The 7,724-nt window shown below is 54.5% G+C and overlaps 1 protein-coding gene across 2 annotated transcripts in view; it reads left to right on the top strand.

Annotated features, from left to right (window-relative positions):
* The window catches only part of LOC114484905 (85/88 kDa calcium-independent phospholipase A2-like), a 35,687-nt gene that overhangs the window by 2,087 nt on the left and 25,876 nt on the right, over window positions 1–7,724 (top strand). The window lies entirely within an intron of this gene.

Genomic DNA, 7,724 nt, shown 5'->3' with positions numbered 1-7,724 from the left:
CCGCGGAGCGGCTGGGCCCGTGAGCCATGGCCGCTGGGCCTGCGCGTCCGGAGCCTGCGCTCCGCAACGGGAGAGGCCACAACAGTGAGAGGCCCAAGTACCGCAAAAAAAAAAAAAAAAAAAGAGTTAGATGTTGCAGGTGAGGAAATTGAGACTCTGAGAGGTGCGGAAACTTGCCCAATATCACACAGCTAGTCCCCAGAAGAGGAGGACTTGAACTCAGGTGGTCTGACTCAAGGGCCATGCTCTCTCCCACCGCCCAGGGCCAGGCGTAACCATGGACTTTGTTGGAGAGAGATGTCCCCTGTCACGTGGGCCATTCCTCCCGTGGCGGAATCCTGTACCCTCCTCCTCCTCTTCTTCCTTCCTACTTTTAAATCATAAGGCAAACTAGGGAGGGGCTGGCAGAGGGTACCCCTGCACTGGGCTGCTGTCTGCAAGGGTCCTGGGTCTGGGCTAGAGATTGTCCAGCAGGGAGAAAAATGAGTTTGAACAAATCCAGACAATCGTAGTAACTACTGTCGTCCCGTTTATGAGACACTTCCCTTGTGAAACTTTTATCTCACAAAACGCTGTGAGATGAGTGTCTTTCTTGTCCCCACTGTGCAGATGAGGAAACTGAGGCTCGGAGAGGCAATGCCATTTGCTCAGGACACCCCAGTGAATAAAGGCCCTCACGACCTCTGTGTGAATATGAGCATTTCACTGCCACTTCACCAGCCTTGGGTGTTCCCTCTTTTTTTTTTTTTTATGGCCACGCCGCATGGCATGTGGGATCTTAGTTCCCCAACCAGGGATCGAACGCATGTCCCCTGCAGTGGAAGCACGGAGTCTTAACCACTGGACCACCGGGGAGGTCCCTGTTCCCACTTTTTAAGTTCTGCTAATTTTCTAGGCAAATAACATTGTCTTGTTTAAATTTACATTTCTCTGAATATGAATAGGCTTGGATACATTCCCATACTTTTGTTCATCAGTTGAGTTTCTTCTCTGTGAATTGTCTATTCATGTACTCGGCAAACTGACACTTCAGGGCCCCGAGACTTAGAGCTGCACAGATGCCCTTTTTTCTCCCACTCCTCCATCATATTTTCCCTCTAAAAACTTTTTTCCTCCTGACAGCTTCAGTATACTTGGAAATCTGCCACTCCCAGTCTGAGTCCCTTCCGTACCCCGAGCCTGTAAACCCATAACCTTGGGCACCTCGTTTGTCTGCTGCCCTTCTGCCCACCCCCCACCCCCCAGCTGCTCTGGGCTTCGGAGAGAAACTACCACCGTGAACACGACACCCACAGCAACAGGACTCCACCGCGAAGTCATCCTCCAGCCACGGCCAGGCACTCGGGGCCCCCCATGACCGCCGCCCTTCTCCAACCCCCATTCTCGCTGGCCTCGTCCTCTCCCCCACCTGCGAGGCCCGGCCTCAGCTCCCCGCACTGTTGACCCCCTCCCTCTCAGTCCCGGCACAAGCTGTCCCTCCTCCGGCCCCAAAGCTACCTCCCTCTCCTCTTTCCTGGACCCTCAGACTCACCCTCCGGCTCCTGTCCTCTCAGCCCCGAAATTTCCCCAAGCGGCTGCCATCTGTAACTCCCACCCCCCTACATTTCACTCCTCCACCCACCCCACCTTTGCCTTTTCTTCCCTTTTATGGCCAGACGCTCGCGTCATCTCCACTCACTGCCTCTGAGCCCTCCCCGCCCCCTCCCCTCCCAGCCTCGCTCCGGCCCCCACAGTCCTCTGAAGGGACTCTTGCCGAGGTCCGCGCGACCTCTCTGTTGCTAAAGCCGGGGTCCACGTTCCGTCCTAATCTGTCTTGTCCTTGGACAGCCCTGAACCTTGTTGCTCCCTCCCCTCCTCCTTCTGATACACTCTGGCCCCTGGGTTCCAAGGCGTGGGCTTCCCTCCTCCTTTTTCAGTCTCCATCTCTGGTTCCCCTTGACCTCTCAGTCATCAGTGACGCTCAGAGCTTCGGCCTTTGCCCGCGTCTCTTTTCCCAGGTGGCATCTGATGCTGATGACTCCCTAATGTCTCACCGGCTCGCCTCTGTGTCTCAGGGGCCAGATCTTCTCAAACAGCTGCACAGTAGGTGTGGCTCTCCCCCTCCCCTCACCCCCCCCCCCCGCACCGTACGTCCAACCCAGCACAGTGACAGCGCCACGCAGCACCACCCTCCCAGCCTGCACCCCCGCTCCCCGCACATTTCGCAGATGGGTTGGTGACACCACCTTCCAATCAGTCACCCTAGAGAGAAACCAGGCCACCATCCTCGCCTCACCCCCGTCCCTCAATCCCACAGCTAACCCGTCACCAGGTCCCCGTGGTCTCCTTAGCTTCCCTCCGTGCTCGCTCGCTTCGCTCAGCCACGGTCTCAGTTCAAATCACAGCTTCTCTCCTCCTGGACACGGCAACGGCCTCCTGCCTGGTCTCCCTGCCTCCAGCACCGTCTAATCCAGCCTCCAGGGGGAAAGTAGAGAGAGCTTTCTAAAACCTAAATTGGACCCGGACACTCCTGGGCTCAGAAACTTCCATGGCTCCCCACTGCCTTCAGAACAAAGTTGAGACTCTCTCCACAGACCTTCTAGGTCTGGCCTCTGCCTCCTCTGACCGCCCAGCTCTCACCCCTCCCTCTGGGCTCTTCCACACCGCCACGCTTTGGCTCTTGTAGACCCCTCGACCGGAAACTCCCTCCCCAGTTGCAGCTTGTCCTTCAGTACCCAGCGCCCAGGTCACGTTCTTCAGCGAGCTTCCCGAATAAGCCCCGGGCGGACCCAGGCTCCTGCCCTCACAGTAGGGATGGCCCCCTGCACGATGGCACTTTTCCCTCCGAGTTCGTGTTTCGTGTTTTTGTGGCTGTCTTCTCCTCTTAATCCGCAAGTTCTTTAAGGACTAGGACTACATCTTTTCATTTTTGTGTCCCCAGTGCCTAGCCCCGGCCGTCATGCAGCTGTGGCACAGTAACTATTTGCTGGATGAATGGAGGAGTTGCCCTTGCTCCGCTGGGGCTGGGCCGTGTCCTAGGCTGGGGCAGTGGGGTGGCTGGGAAGGGAAGGGAGGGAGGGGGAGGAGGGGAGGGAGGGAGGGGGAGGGGGGGAGGGAGGGAGGGAGGAAGGGAGGGGGGGGAGGGGGGGAGGGAGGAAGGGAGGGGGTATGGTTAATTTCCTAGAAGGTCCTTCTGCCCTGATAGTGGAGGCTGTGTCCACTCGCTGGCTGTCCGCCGTGCCCTGCCTGACCACCAATGGCAGGATCCTCAGGGAGTCCCTGCCATTACCCTTGATGACGACTGCGTCCCAGAGACTATTCGATTCAGCCTGCTCACAAACGTGTGATTTGCAGCAGAGTTTCGGGAGCCCCTGGGACATAAACGAGGACCACCAGGACAGAACGTAGATCATCCAGGATAATTCAGACACGCTTGGCTGTCCAGTGGGCTCTGCCCATGTTCTTTCTTCGGGACCTCACCTCCTCTCCTGCCACCTCACTCACCGTGCCTGGCCCCTGTCATCACCCAAGGCTTTGGACCCCCTCTCTGCTCTTGGCCTCTGCTGGTCTTCTCTATCCTGGAATCACCTCCTCGAGGGCTGAAAGGGCCTCCCTAGGATGCTGTGCGCCCAGCACCCTCTTTTCTCCTGATAACTCTGCGCATGCCCGGCTGGAGTGGGAGCTGCCAGAGCTGATGGGCTCGGGGGTGGGCACACAGCCCAAGCTGACTCAGTGAGAGTCGTTTCCAGGAACTAAGGGAACAAGCTCAGTCCATTTCCAGCGCTGAGAGCTGTAGGTGGTGCGGGGGCTACGTTCCTCACTCCTGGGCAGAAGAAGCCGGAGAAGAGAGTGAGATGGGTGTGCTGAAAGACAGAGGCCGTGGAGGGCCTGTTTTAAGGCTCACCGTGAGGGCCCTCCAGCATTCGGCTGGTCAGCTCTTTCTTGGATTCTGGGAGATTCTCTGGTTACTTGCCAGTCTTTTTGTCTGTGTGCCTGTGCTAATTTGAGCCGGGTTTCTGTGGCTTACCATCAAGAGAATCCTGACTCATTCTGGTCTCTTTCTTCTTAATCCCATAGAACCCTGTCCCTCTTACTCAGTCCTCTCTTCCAGAAAGCTCTAAAATTATGGTGGTATTCCATATTAAATTAATTTATATACATTTTAGAAAACTTTAGGCTGAGGACTGACTGGGAATATGATTTACAGTTGATTAAGCAGGGAGGTTTCTTTCATCACAGACCAAACCAGAACCTCGTTGCCTTGTCAATCAGTGTAGTTATTTGGGATATTTGCAACTATCCTGGTTCCTCTTCTTCTGGCCACCTGGTAGGACTGCATTTCCCAGCTCCCTTGAGGTTGGGTATGGCCGTGTGATGCGCTTCGGCCCGTGAAATGTGAGCAGAAGACTCACGTGTCACTTCTGAGCGGCGGCATTAAGACCCAGGGCCTGACTCACCGCATCCCCAGCCCCGTGTGGAGCAGGAGCCCCCTCAGCCTGGGCTCCCGAGTGACTTTGATAAACGGAACGCCCCACCCACCACCCTCCCACATCAGACGTACAGTGTGAACAAAGATGTTAACTCCTGTTAAGCCAACGAGACTGTGGGGTTGTTCGTTACTGCAGCATTCCCTAGCCTATCCTGCCTGACAGAGTCTGGAACATCATCCGCTGTCATTTCGTGGTTTCTTCAGGAAGACCGGATTCGCCTTTTTCTTTTTTTAAATTTTTTTGCTTATTTTATTTATTTATTTTTGGTTGTGTTGGGTCTTCGTTGCTGCGCACGGGCTTTCTCTAGTTGCGGTGAGTCCTGCCTGACAGAGTCTGGAACATCATCCGCTGTCATTTCGTGGTTTCTTCAGGAAGACCGGATTCGCCTTTTTCTTTTTTTAAATTTTTTTACTTATTTTATTTATTTATTTTTGGTTGTGTTGGGTCTTCGTTGCTGCGCACGGGCTTTCTCTAGTTGCGGCGAGCAGGGGCTACTCTTCATTGCGGCGCACAGGCCTCTCATTGCGGTGGTCTCTCTCGCTGCCCAGCCTGGGCTCTAGGTGCACGGGCTTCAGGAGTTGTGGCTCGCAGGCTCTAGAGCGCAGGCTCAGTAGTTGTGGCGCACGGGCTTAGTTGCTCCGTGGCATGTGGGATCTTCCCGGACCAGGGCTCAAACCCGTGTCCCCTGCACTGGCAGGTGGATTCTCAACCACTGCACCACCAGGGAAGCCTCGGATTTGCCCTTATTCCACTGCTTTTTCACAACAAAGAATTATCTCTGTATTTGAGGCAACTTTGTATTCAATTGTGAACTTTAAGGACAGGAATGGATATCTTTCGTGTGACCCCACACCACCAGGAGTGAGGCCATGCAGACAGTAGTAGGCACTTCATAATTGCTGGCTGAGGACTTCCCTGGTGGGCCAGTGGTTAAGACTCCGCGCTTCCACTGCAGGGGACACGGGTTCAATCCCTGGTCGGGGAAGATCCCGCATGCTGCACGGCGCAGGGGGGAATAAATCATAATTGCTGACTGAAGAAGCTTAAGTGAGGATGAGAAGCCCAGGAGAGAGAGAAAGGGATGAAGGCTTTGCACGCTCTGACCCTCATGAACCCCCCGTTGGACCCCGTCCTGAGAAGCCATATCCTGCATGATCACCAGCACTTGGCCTGCATCTTTGTCTGAAATGCCGTCTGCTCAGCAGCCTCTCCAAACCCTCCCCGTCCTTCAGGACCCAGGCTCAGGCCAGCTTCTTGGCCAAGCTTCCCTGGCCCCCTGGCCCTGAGAACCAGCCTCCCCTCAGCCCACAGTCTGTCCTGTGAGCCCCTGAGCTGGGCTGAGGGACCCCCAAGTGGGGAAATCCTGCATTTGTTGGCCAGGACTGGCTGTCCCCCTTAGGCTGGGAGCACACGTGGCTGCAGCCTCACAGCTCAAGGTCTCCTGCACTCGTTTCCTCCCTGAGGAAGGCACAAGCCCCGATGGCCCCCCTCCTCAAATCAGAGCCACCTCATTATTGTAATCATTACACAGCTGCCTTGTGGCCTCTGTGCCCTTCAGTCACCTCTTCCACTGCAGCAGAATGATTTTTTTTTTTTCTAGTCACTTCCCTGCCTGTAACCATTCCGGGCCTCCCATTGCCCGCAGGGCAAGGTCCTCACCCTCAGCCTGGCACTCGTGACCCTTCGTGCCTTGCCTCTGAGGCTCACCTGCCCATTCACCTGCTCACATACCAGGTTCCAGCAACACTTGACCTCTTGCCGTTCCCCAAACAATCCACACAATCTCATGATGTTGGCCTTTGCCCATATGGCTCTTTCCACCTGGCTTTCTTACTTTCCTAATCCAGCTGGCAAACTCCCATTCAACCTTTGAAACGCAACTTAAGATCAAGGGTTGGTAAATATTTTTTTTTTTTCTGTGAAGGTCCAAATAGAAATATTTCAGGCTTTGTGGGCCATACAGTTTCTGTCATGATGACTCAACTCTGCCACTGTAGAAAGCATATTCATACATAAACGAATGGTGCTGTGTTCCAATAAAATTTTAGGAACAGGTGGCAGGTGGGATAGTTTGCCCACCCCTGCTCAAGAGCCATCTCACAAATCTTCCCAGAAGACAGAGTTCAACCATGCCTTCTCGCAAAGCCCTCTGTACCTTACACATTTTTTTTTTTTTCGGTACGCGGGCCTCTCACTGCTGTGGCCTCTCCCGTTGCGGAGCACGGGCTCCGGACGCGCAGGCCCAGCGGCCACGGCTCACGGGCCCAGCCGCTCCGCGGCATGTGGGATCTTCCCGGACCGGGGCACGAACCCGCGTCCCCTGCACCGGCAGGCGGGCTCCCAACCGCTGCGCCACCAGGGTAGCCCTGTACCTTACACATTTTCTCATAATACAAACCCCGATTGTAATGATTCTACAGTTGTGATGATTAAATGGGATGGTGGTCACACCATCGTCTCTCACCTGGGTTGCTGCAAGAGCCTCCTCCCTGGTCTCCCAGCCTCCGCCTTGCCCTTACAGTCTATTCCTACAGAACAGACACAGTTTGTTAAAATGTAAGTCTGACGGGTCACTCCTGCGCTCAAAAACTTCCCGTGGCTCCCCATGTCCCTCAGAGTGAAAGCTAAAGTTTAAAAATTGTCCACGGTGTCCTACAGGCCCTGATTTCCCTTCAGCCTCATTGCCAACTACACTCCCTCTCACTCTACCCCAGGCTTAATAGCCTCTTTGTTTTTCTTGAAACAAGCCAAGGAGACTCCTGTCTCAGGGCCTTTGCTCTTGCTGTTCCCTCCATTTGGAACACTTTCCTGGGTTATCACAGGGCTGGCTCCCTCATCTCCCTCAGGTTTTTATTTGAATGTCTCCCTTCTCGAGGAGATATGGGGATATATGTGTAGGTATAGCTGATTCACTTTGTTATAAAGCAGAAACTAACACACCATGGTAAAGCAATTATACTCTAATAAAGATGTTAAAAAAAAAAAGTCTCCCTTCTCAATCAGGCCTTCCCTGACCACTCTTTTTTTAATTTTATTTATTTTGGCTGTGCCGGGTCTTTGTTGCAGCACATGGGATCTTTAGTTGTGGCATGTGGACTCTTCACTGTGGCATGCATGCAAGATCTAGTTCCCAGACCAGGGATGGAACCCGGGCCCCCTGAATTGGGAGCGTGGAGTCCTACTTACTGGAGCACCAGGGAGGTCCCCCGGGCCACTCTTTTAAAGCTGCAATCCTCCCCCGTCTCCCCTCTCTGC

The sequence above is a fragment of the Physeter macrocephalus genome, unplaced genomic scaffold, assembly GCF_002837175.3.
Source record: "Physeter macrocephalus isolate SW-GA unplaced genomic scaffold, ASM283717v5 random_154, whole genome shotgun sequence".
In the NCBI taxonomy this organism is placed as follows: Eukaryota; Metazoa; Chordata; class Mammalia; order Artiodactyla; family Physeteridae; genus Physeter; species Physeter macrocephalus.
Note: the sequence above shows the minus strand (reverse complement) of the source record. Positions and strands in the feature narration are given on the sequence as shown.